The sequence below is a fragment of the Lagenorhynchus albirostris genome, chromosome 6 (genome assembly GCF_949774975.1).
Source record: "Lagenorhynchus albirostris chromosome 6, mLagAlb1.1, whole genome shotgun sequence".
NCBI lineage: Eukaryota > Metazoa > Chordata > Mammalia > Artiodactyla > Delphinidae > Lagenorhynchus > Lagenorhynchus albirostris.
The window spans coordinates 7,429,286-7,441,574 of NC_083100.1; positions in this window are offsets into that span (position 1 = coordinate 7,429,286).

Below are 12,289 nucleotides of genomic sequence, written 5' to 3' on the forward strand. Positions count from 1 at the left end.
GGCGTCACAGTCTTGAGGATCTGGTCCCTAATTCTTTAACATGCCCCCAAGACTGGGCGGGGGGCGGGGGCTGCAGCTTAGTGTTTGGGTGTCTGACTTCATCACCAACTGAGTAAGAAAATGGGGCAATAGAAAAATAGCAGGACAGTGAGACATCCAGGGAGCTGGGACACACCAGGAGGGAGGGGTCTGCTGAGGACATTGGGGTGCCTGGTGCGTCCCCACCTCTTCCTAGGCTCTGCAATTAATAGATGCCCAGTCTGGTAAATTGCTTCCTTTCCTGGAGCCTCAGCTTCCTTATCTGTAAAATGGGATCACAATTGTCTGGCTATGAGCGTTTGGAAGGATAGAATGAGATTATGTATTAAAGGCATAACTACACATTGGTGTCAGTGCTGGTAAGAGAATGTATGGGCACCAAGGGGAAAGGGCAGCTGTGAGAAACATGCCCAAGGAAACCAACATGTCCAAGAGGGGGACCAAGGTTTCTGAGTCCAATTCATGCAGGCTGAGAGGGGGTTTCTCTGTCTTGAGGACTGTGGGAAATGGGAGACTGGAGATGAAAATGATACAGTTATCTAGCTGGAAAAGCCCAAAGAATCAACCACCTTCTACATACACACATGCCTTACAAACTCAAAAAACATTAGAACTAATAAGCCGGTTTTCAGTAAAAGGTGGTTATAAAGGAGAAATTTACAAAAACAATACCCATTCCCTCCACTATAATATCAGTTTAAAATATAATGAAAAAAAATCTACTCTCAATAACAACAAGATATAAAGTACCTTGGAATGAATTTAACAAACATGTATAGGACCTAGATTTAAAGGTAAACAAAAATAGAAGTAAACAATAAAACTTTGCAGAGAGACAGAACAGACTTGATTAGAGAGGGGTACAGAGCATGGCCTTGAAAATAATATATGATGTTATTAAAATATTCAGATTTTAATTCCATGCTCAGTTTAATCACTACATAAAAATAAATTCCAATACATGTATGAAAATAGTCAAGAAATATTTGAAAAAGAAGATTTATGATAGAAGACTTTCTTACTGTTACTAAAACATATTTTTAAACTATGGTTATTAAAACCATGTGTTATAGGCATAGAAATAGCCATTCAGATCCAAGGAACTGAACAGAAAATCCATAAGCGGACCCACACTAATATGATAATTTAATATATGATAAGGGAAGCATTTCAAGTTCTTGGGGAGAATGCTTAACAAATGGTGTTTTACAAAACCTGGCTAGGGCTTCCCTGGTGGCACAGTGGTTGAGAGTCCACCTGCCGATGAAGGGGACGTGGGTTCGTGCCCAGGTCCGGGAGGATCCCGCGTGCCGCGGAGCAGCTGGGCCCATGAGCCATGGCCGCTGAGCCTGTGCATCCAGAGCCTATGCTCCGCAACGGGAGAGGCCACAACAGTGAGAGGCCCACGTACCGCAAAACAAACAAACAAACAAAAAAAACAACCTGTCTAACATCATGGACTGAAAATAAAGCTAAATGCCTATCTTATATCTGAAGCCAGATTTATTAAGAATTTAAACGCAAAACAAAAAACAAAACAAAAAGCACCAGTTTTACTGGAAGAAAATATATTATAGGTTAAAGTTTACATAACTTTACAATAGAACTAAGCAAAAGCTAACATCATAAAGAAAAAAACTGATAAACTTAACAGGTAAAAATTACCATAAATGAAATTCAAAAGCAAATGACAGCCTGGGGAAAATATTTGCAACATCTATGAAAAGAGGTTAGTATTTTTAATCTCTAAAGAGCTCTTCAGAAATCAATAAAAAATGTATATTTTAGTAGAAAAACTGTCTCTGGGCATAAGTAGGCAATTTACAAAAGAAAAAAATATATGAATACCCAACAAATGCAATGTCCAAAATAGGATAATATCATTTCTTGCTTATTAAACTGGCAAATATTTTTTAAAATAATTGTAAGACCTAGAGTAGAGGAGTGTGTAAGAAAACAGGTATTTTCTGGGGCACAGTTTGCCAGTGCATGTCAAAAACCATTCAAAGGCATGTAGAGCATGTTGTGATTCCCAATATCCCCGACATCCCTGCCCTGTACTGTGAAGAAACCCTTTTTAATCCAACTGGGATAATCTCACCCTCTTGCCACAGCAATTGGCCAGGTAACCCAAACTGGTTTAGGTTTGGCCACTTTACCCTAATCATGCCAAAGAGACTCAAGGGGCTACTGGGATGGAAGATTCCTTGTTCTTTAGCAAGAGCTCCTAGACTTCTGCTCTCCATCCTTTTCTGTAAGGAATGGAATGCATTGAGAACCCTGGAAGTGCTGCAGCCATTTTGCCACCATGAGGGATGGTGCCAAGAATGAAGCTGTCCTGAGGGAGGCAGAGTGGAGAAAAGAGGATTGGGTCCATGATGGTATTGTGGGACCAGTGAATCACAGCAACCCTGAAGCCTGCTCTACCTCTGGACCTTCTGGCTTTGTGTGTCAATAAATCCCCTCTATTGTTTGGTTTGGGTTTCCCTAGAAGCAGGCCTAGAGCAAGGATTCAGTGCAAGGCAACACCAGTAGGTGAGTCTGGAAGTGAGACAGGGGAGGGAAGTGTGTTTTATGAAGCCACTTCAGGGAGGCACATCGAGTAAATACACTTAAATGTAACTGTTATTAAAATTAATGCAAAGAATAAAATAAAATTAATGCCTTCGGTGACAGCAAAAAGTTGGAAATAAACTAACATCCAACCACAGGGACTATTGAGTACTACACAACAAATTATTACATGGCCATCAAAAAGCCCACAACACTGCAGAAATGTAACCGTTGACAGAAAGATGTTCATGATACATTGTTAAATAAACAGAGGCGATTACAAGACAAAAAGTACAATTGTGCCAATGTCAGTTTCCTGGTTTTGATACTGTGCGATCTTTGTATAAAATATTACCACCAGGGGAAGCTGGGGGAAGGGTGCTCCCCACCTCCCTGTGCTATTTCTGCAACTCCCTGTGAGTCTACAATTACTTCAAAAGAAAATGTGAAAACAAGAAAAAGAGGACCTCCAGAATAATCCCATTTGTTAGAGATCTCTGACATGTATATGGTAAAAGTTTCACACCTTGGTAGTAAGACTTTTTCTGGATAAGTGAGATGATGGATTTCTCTAGAACCTTTTTTCTTTTTCTTTTTCCCCCATCCCTTTGTACTTTCTGTAATGGAGCAGGTTTAGGTTTACAGGAAAAATTGAGCAAAAATTATAGAGAATTGACAGATCCCCTCTATCACCTTCCCCAATTTTCCTTACTTTTTAACATCTTATTTAGTGTAGTACACTTGTTACAATTGACAAGCCAATATTGATACATTATTATTAAACAAAAGCCTCTTGGCATTGTACATTCTATGGGTTTTGACAACTGTATAATAAGTGTATCCACTATTACAGTATCGTACAGAATAGCAGTTTCACTGCCCTAAAAATCCTATATGCCCCCCCTCTTATCCTCCTATCCCCTCCGCAACCAATGATTTTTTTACTGTCTCCATCGTTTTACCTTTTCCAGAATGTCATGGAATCACACGGTGTGTGGCCTTTTCAGCTTGTCTTCTTCCACTTAGTGATATGCATTTAAGGTTCCTTCATGTCTTTTCACAGCTTGATAGTTCATTTCTTTTTATCACTGAATAACATCCCATTGTATAGATGTACCAGTTTGTTTATCTAATGAGCATTTTTTAAAATAAAGGGGGAAAGAAAACCCTTCCCTTAGAAAGGGGTATAAAGCACATTTGAGGGCGATGAGGGAGAACAAAAAGGTGTGTTCAGAGAGGCACCATATGACAGTGCTGTGCACTGGTGAGGACGGAGCAGAGCGGGCATGTCAGGGCACAGGCATCAGGTTGCCTGGACTGGAAAGGGGCCTGCGGAAGGGAGGGCACCAGCAGGAGGTACTCAGCGGGAGCCCTGGGCCCCTGGGTCCCGGGAGAGAAGGCGGAGGCATGACAGGTGCAGGAGCGGTTGGATCTTATGTCACTGCATGTTGACCTGTGTATTGAGGAATTTCCTGCCTAGCTCATGGTGGTTTTCAAACCACTTGTCCACCCCTTCCTGGCAGCTGCGTTCTGGAAAGCTCATCACCGAGCCATCGTTTTATAAATATGCTGCAAGAATTTCCCAGGAGGCCAGGGGCTCAGCCTGGACATTAGCACCTTCGTGGCCAGCCTGGCAGGCTGTTGGTTGTCGCTGGTGCTAGGGTGTAATTCACCCACCAACAACAGCCTGAAAGCCTGATGCCACTGCATCCCCAGAACCAGGGTAGCTGCGGGAGGTGGCAGAGTAGCTGTCCCCTCAGTTCCGAGACTCTCATATCCAGGGGTGACTGTGGCCTTAAAGGCCATCTGGTCTACCCTTGGGTGTGCCACTGGGATCTCCACGGTAAACCATCTCTCTCTGTCTACCCAGAGGCCCTGGTTTCATGGCACAAGGCCATTTTCCACAGTCAATGAGATATTTGAAGCTATTCAACTGTCACTGATCCTTTCTCCAGACTAGAGGACTTCCGTGGCCATCCTCCTCGCCCTCAGACTCTCCATCTGCACTGATTAGCCCTGTGTATAGGCAGCTGAAGCCTCTCTCCTTCCAGGGAATCGAGTTTAGGTTTCCCTGTCTCGGTTGTGAGCACACCTCCTGTTTCCTGCCTGGGTTAGTGCTGGGGGATCCATGATTTCCTGGGCTCTTGTCTGCACCCATGCTGCTGGACCCACCGTTTCCATGCTGGGGACAATTCAATCTTCCTCTATTGATCTCACACTAGTTTCGCCATGTTCCTTTTATGCTCTGATCATCAATTAAAGGATCCTTTCTATTGCCCATGGTCATTTTGGCAAGCGTCCGCTCATTTGGGACTTCCATCTTACCAAAGGTTGTTCTAGAGATCCAGTCTTGGTATAGTGCCCTTTTCCTGCCTTTTCCCCCCGATATGGTTGACCTGTGGCCATCTTACCAAGCCTTAACTTGGGAGGAGACAGTCTTACCACTGGCCCACCAGCTGGTGGGGTGCCCCCTTCATTTTGGACTCCAGCCCCCTGTCTTGTGTGGACCACCCAGAGCCCACTTAGGAAGGGGGGGATCAGGTGGGGCTCCTTGATGGGCAAAGTGGGCTATGCCTTCCTGGGGCCACACCTGCTCTCTGGGGCCCCTTTCTTTACCACCTGCTACACTGGGTCTTACTGCTCCTGTTGCTACTGGCGACAGGGGGTCCCATTCATCTTCATAAGCACGACCTTTTATTTTTGTTGGCTGTGTTGGGTCTTTGTTGCTGTGTGTGGGCTTTCTCTAGTTGTGGAGAGCGGGGACTACTCTTCATTGCAGTGCGCGGGCTTCTCATTGCGGTGGCTTCTCTTGTTGCAGAGCACGGACTCTAGGCGCGCAGGCTTCAGTAGTTGTGGCACGTGGGCTTCAGTAGTTGTGGCTCACGGGCTCTAGAGCGCAGGCTCAGTAGTTGTGGCGCATGGACCCAGTTGCTCCGCGGCATGTGGGATCTTCCTGGACCGGGGCACAAACCCGTGTCCCCTGCATCGGCAGGCGGATTCTTAACCACTGCACCACCAGGGAAGTCCCAGCACGACCTTTTCTGACTGAGCTCATGGAAATATTTCCCTCGTGTCAAGCGGGGCTCACGTTCATTTATTGTCAGTCTGGGAACCTAAAGCGCTCACAGTCTGTGTGGTGACATAGGACTAGCATTGGGGAAGGTGGAGCTTTGTGCATGGAAAACAGGCAAAGTATACCTGAGTAACAGGCCTGCGGGCGTTCTCCCTGGTGCTGCCACTGATGGAGCTGCCGGAACCTGCTCTGGAGAGCAGGAACCCGGGACCCACCTTAGAGCGAGATCTGGGCATTGAAATCAAGCATCACGCCTTGGGCAAGTTCTTGGGCTTTTTATTTTGAAATAATTTTAGATTTATGTAAGACTTGCAAATATAGTACACAAAGTTCCCATACACCCTTCACCGGGCTTCGCCTAATATTAGCATCTTACATAACCGTGGTACATTGATCAGAACTAAGAAGTGAGCATTGGTACATTACTCTTAACTAAACTTCAAGCTTTCTTCAGATTTTCCCAGGTTTTCCACCGGTGCCCTTTTTTCTGGTCCAGGATCCCACATTACATTTGGTCATCATGTCTCCTTCATTTCTTCCAGTCTGACAGTTTCAGGATCTTTCCTTGTCTTTCATGATGCTGACACTTTTGAATAGTACTGGTCAAGTATTTTGGTATTTTGTAGAATAGCCCTCAGTGTGGGTTTGTCTGATGTTTTCTCATGAGTAGATATGTTATGGATTTGGGGGAAGAAGACATCAGAGGTGAAGTGTCCTCATCACATATCAGGGTACATGATGCCAACATGCCCCAATGATTCTATTAACCTTGATCATTTGCCTTAAGGGGGTCTCTGCCAGATTTCTCCACCACAAAGTTACTATTTTTTCTTTTCCACACTCCCTAGTTAGAAGGGAGTCTTCCTCCCTCCCTCCCTCCCTCCCTTCCTTCCTTCCTTCCTTTCTTTCTTCTGCACCTCATGGCTTGTGGGGTCTTAGTTCCCTGACCAGGGATTGAACCCAGGCCCTGGCAGTGAAAGTGCTGAGTCCTAACCACTGGACTGCCGGGAATTCCTGGGAGTGACTAAATTCAATCCACACTCATGGGAAGATGAATTAAGCTCTACCTCCTGGAGAGCAGGTATCAAATATTTGTGAACATATGTTAAAATCTGTGAAATTGTAATATGTAATTAATAAATATTTGGGGGGTGATATCCTGTTTCTCCTTAAAATTGCTCACAGTTTTTAGCATTCATCACTGTGAATCACTATGGCGAAATAATGGTGACTTCTATTCCCCCCATTCCTTCTGTGTTCATTATTAGGAATTGTTCTATAAGGAGGATGTCCCTTCTCCCTCATTTATTTATTAATTCAATCACTTATTTGTGTTGGTATGGCTCCATGAATACTTCTTTTATTCTTTGCATTATAGTGCAATATTACCTTATTTTGTTGCTTACATTTTTCCAGCTTTGGCTAGTAGGAACTCTTTCAGGTTGGCTCGTATGTCCTTTTTGTTTGTTTTAATAGACTATGTTTTTTAGAACAGTTTTAGATGTAGTAAAAAATTGAGAAGATAGTAGAGAGAATTCCCATATTCTCTACACTTCGTTTTCCTTCTTTTTTTTTTTTTTCCCCCTTTCTTTTTTGGCCACACCATGCAGCATGTGGGATCTCAGTGCCCTGACCAGGGATCAAACCCACACCCCCTGCCTGAGAAGCACAGAGTCTTAACCACTGGACAGCCAGGGGAGTCCCCCAGTTTTCCATATTATTAACATCTTACATTACTGTGGTACATTTGTTACAATCAATGAGCCAATATTGACACATTGTTATTAACTAAAGTTCACAGTGTATTTGGATTTCCTCAGTTTCTAGTCAATGTTCCTTTTTTTATCCCAGGATCCAACCAGGGTCAGTCATCTTGTCTCCTTAGGCTCCACTTGACTGTGGCAGTTTCTAGACTCTCCTTGTTTTTGACGACCTTGACAGTTTTGAGGAGTACTTGTCAGGTATATTGTAGGATACCTCTGTAGTGGAATTTGTCTGATTTTTTTCCTTAGGGTTAGACTGCGGTTCTGGGTCTTTGGGAGGAAGACCACAGGGAGAAAATGCCATTTTCATCATATCGTATCAAGGGTACACGCTATAACGTGACATACCTGTCGATGTTGACCTGGATCACCTGGCTGATGTCATGTTTATCACGCTTCTCTCCTGTAAAGATACTCTTTTTATCCCCTTTCCATACTGTACTCTTTGGAAGGAAGTCACTATGCACAGCCTACACTTAAGAAGAAAGGAGTTATTCCATAAATTCATTGGAATTCTTCTCCACAGGGGATTTATCTATTGTCCTCCATCTATTTATTTATTAAATAATTTATTTCTATCAGTATGGATAGTTATTTTATCCTTTGGGTTATAATCCAGTAGGACTTGTTTGTTGTTCAAATTGTTTCATCTTTGGCCATTGGGAGCTCTTTCACTCGGCTCCTTTGTCCTTTTGACATACCTCCGTTAATAGGAGGTTTTGCGTGGTTTTTTAAAACTACTTTCCTTCTTTCAGGCACTTCAAAATGCTCCAGATTCATCTTGCATTTTTCCTGCCCCAGCCCTAGAATCGGCTATTCCTCCCAGGAGTGTGGCTCTCTGTACTGAATCATGTATTTAGATGTTAAGATCTGGCTGCAAGGTGTGTTTGCTGCTACTGGTGTGTCATTGCTTCTGGTCCCTCTCAGAGGATAAAGCCAGGGAATATATGTATATATATTGACACATATCTATTTTTAGTTCTGTATCTATGTATGTGTGTATATTACAGTAAACATGATTTCATCCTGATATTTCCTACTCTAATCCAGCACTACAGGGTTCCTTCCAGCATCGCATCTGATTTTCACAGGTTTTATTTTTATGGCAGTGATACACGCTGGATGCTGCAGGAAGGCTGTAGTAAACTGCAGTTATCCCCAGTCACTTCATCTTCAGTCTTTCATCTCGACACGCCCTTTACCTGCCGGACACTTAGCTACCTGACATTGGTCCCACCCATCAAGATGAGTCGACATGCTGACAGAATGACACTTTTGAGCCCCAGCTTATGCCTGGATCCACCCTGAGGCTGCACATAATGGCAGCTAAGGACTAGGGAATTAGGTTTGGCCCTGCTCTGGGGCCGGTTAGCATTGTGATCTTGAGGCATCAGGCAAAGTTTGGGAAACCCATGCGGTTAGGCCTAAGATGACCCGACAGGGTCTCTTGGTCCTCTCGGTCTTGTATAATTCATGCTCCCTCATTTCAGTATAAAGTAAATTAATAGGGACTTAAGTTAGGACAGTGATTCGTTAGAATCTTTGATGCCTGAGCCGCGACACTGGTGAGTATAGTGCACCATTGGGGCTGAGATGAGCGGAGTTAAGAGATGACGTGGGGGGCTTCCCTGGTGGCGCAGTGGTTGAGAGTCTGCCTGCCGATGCAGGGGACGCAGGTTCATGCCCCGGTCCGGGAGGATCTCACATGCTGCGGAGCGGCTGGGCCCGTGAGCCGTGGCCGCTGGGCCTGCGCGTCCGGAGCCTGTGCTCCGCAGCGGGAGAGGCCACAACAGTGACAGGCCTGCGTACTGCATTAAAAAAAAAAAAAAAAAAAAAAAGAGATGACGTGGGCGAGCTTCACTACCAGCTTTGATCTTCCTCTGACATCAAAGCCCATGCGCATCTCCCCTCCTTCGTGGTTCCTTGACCTCCCTGCCCCTCTCTCTTTGCCATCATCTGGATCGCTCTCTTTCTGGAATCCTGTACCTGCAGCCCTTCCCTTCTGATCTTCTTTGACTCCTACCCACCTGCTGTTTGGCCTCACCGAGGCCTCCAGCCCTCCCTGTTACTCTGCCGTGATTTACTTTCTTCCCTGCAGGCCTTAGGCCCGTTGGCCAATCACTCCAGTTACTGGTTGCCAGCACCCTTTGAATCATCTGCAAAACTAGAGCAACAATTTATTAATTCCCAGCGAACAAAATTCAAACGCAGTAGTCAGCAGTCTCACCCACTGCTTCAAGATGATGGCTGCCGGCAAGACCAGAGAACCCGAGGAGCACGAGCCCTTTGCTGCCTTGCATTTGCTGTAAAATGCTTTCTGTGTACTGTCAGAAGCAGTGCTGTATGGGATACCACACAATGACTAAGGCATTCTGTAACTTTGCTTTCAGCAGAAGTTTTCCGGGCAGCCAGCATCTGGATGCCTGCTCCAAGCCAGCCCTGTTCAGAGATGAAGGAGTGGCCCCTGCTGTCACGGAACCCACACCCAGCAGGAGAGACGGACAAGGGCACTGGCATAGACCCAGGCTGTGGGAACACAGGAAGTGCCTGTAATTCAGACAGAAGGGGGCCTGGAGGGCTCCCTGGAGGAAGTAGCATCCAAAGGGTGATAGAGGTGGGCAAAGTGTGGAGAGATGTGTAGGGGCCGCATAGCAGGAAGAACAAGGGCATATCCGGGGCACCCCAGGAACTCAGTCTGGCCAAAATACGACCAGGGAGGGTATTAAAGAAAGAAATACAGGCAGGTCTTCAACAGTACCAGGCTTAGTAGAGTGAGCTACTACACGGGTGGATAGCAGAGGGTGTTATAGGGGGAGGCGGGAGGAACACACTGATTAGATGACGGGAAGATGCTGTGGGGTGAGGCGAGATGTCAGGTCAGCAGAGGCCAGGGCATACCAGGAGGCAGGCAGGAAGGAAGGACCAGTTACCTGCCCTATGTGAAGGGTCTTGGAGGCCAAAGGGACAAAGTGGGAGCCGTCGGGAGGCAGAGGGCGTGTGCAGGGTGGGGAATGGGCACACGCAAATAGGCGGCGGGATTAGTGAGCAGGGAGCCTGGCGATGGATGAGCTGGCCGGCACTGCAGCCCGGATGGCCAGAGGGGGCACTGCGAGCCCGAGAGCAGGGAGAACAGACCTGAGAAAGAACCCCCCAGGAGCCCCGTGCTCGGTGGTGCCAGGCTAGCCCAGCCACAGACGTGCTCAGCCTTTGTAGGACTCTCTCCACCTTCCAGTAAGTGAGCGGGGCCCAGGGAGTGCAGAATGAGGCCAAGGCGGAGATGGGCCTCCGGCTCTTGGGCCACCAAGCTTAACAGTCCTCTTGTCAGTGACAGGGGAAGATGGACTGGCCAAGGGACATCTGATTGACCCACCTGCCTTCTTGGACTCGTGAGAAGAGCCCAAGTTCAATCCGCGTTTCTCTGTGCTTTCACTTTCCTGATTGAGTGCGTGGCAGGTGAGGGGTGTCCTGAGCCCCCAGCCACACAGATGGCGGTCAGGGTGGACATCAAGTCCCAGGACACAAAACCTCACTGTCTGTGTTTATGGGGCAGAAGGGTGGGGGCGGATTAGGTAGAACATTGGGTGTTTGCTCTCAGGGTGGGAGTATTGCTTCCCAGGCGGCTAGTGGAGGGGCTCTGATGAGACAATGGGCCTGGCGGACTAACATGGAGAGAATGATTTGGGCAGAGTGACTTTGCAGAAATATTCATGACTGTGGAAACAGGGAATGGAGATGCTGAGGACCTACATGGTGTGGTCTGGTGCAAGGCCAGCACTCGGGCTTTTTTTTTTCTTGGCCGCACCCTATGGCATGTGGGATCTTAGTTTCCCAAGCAGGGATCCAACCCGTGCCCCCTGCATTGGAAACGTGGAGTCTTAACCACTGGACGGCCAGGGAAGCCCCACTCAGGCTTTCTTGATGTCAGAAGGGTGGTGCAGGATGAGGAAAGGATATAAAATGTCACCTGACAAGTAAACCACTGTGCCCTCCTGCCCCTCACAGGGACCGCAGGGGAAACTACCCTGCACACTTATTCTTGAGCTTCTTTGACCAGCTGGGTGGGGCCTCTCACCCCTTGGGACCACCCTGCAGCAGCAGGGGTCATTTTATAGCCAAAGGGCCCGGGTGCGCTCTGGAGACCATCATTCTTATCCATCCAAGTAACTGCAGACTGGGCGAGCCCTCCCTCCCCTGCCCTAGAAGGTTTAGGAGCTCAGGACTCAACTGACCCAAGGTCAAACCCCATCTCTGCCCTTGCATGACATGCGTGACTTTCTGCAAGTTGCTGTCTTTCTGCCTGTTTCTTCATCTGCAAAATGGGGACCATAATAACCTACCCATAGGGCTGCTGTGAGACTAAGTTAACTATACACATAAAGCTATCACAGCACCTGGCACTGAGAGCGTTTAATAACTGGTACAATTTTCTACATGTGATACCAATCTCACCCAGAGGGAACACCTCCAGCATAAAGCCCACCGGTCGTCTCACTTCTGCATTTTCAAAGTCTGGGTGCATGAAGGTTACCAGCCCCACTGGACTGGGCCCACACTGACTACATTTGAACCGCAGATCCTCCGGGAGGCCTTCCTTCCTCCCTGGCCCCCCAGGACGCTAGAGCTCCAGTCAGTTCTCCCACCACACTCTGCACACCTCACTTGCTCCAGCCTGAGCTCCTCAAGGGTACAGCCCCAGACTGCCTATTCATCTATCACCATAGCCGCAACACTGCCCAACCACTGCCCCCCACCCCCGCCCCGGGAGGTGAGTGTTTGTTGGATGAATATTCTGAGGACAGCAGAAGCCTCCTGTGGGCTCTGTTCTCTTGGAGCTGACACATCAGCTAGCTGTACTTCTATG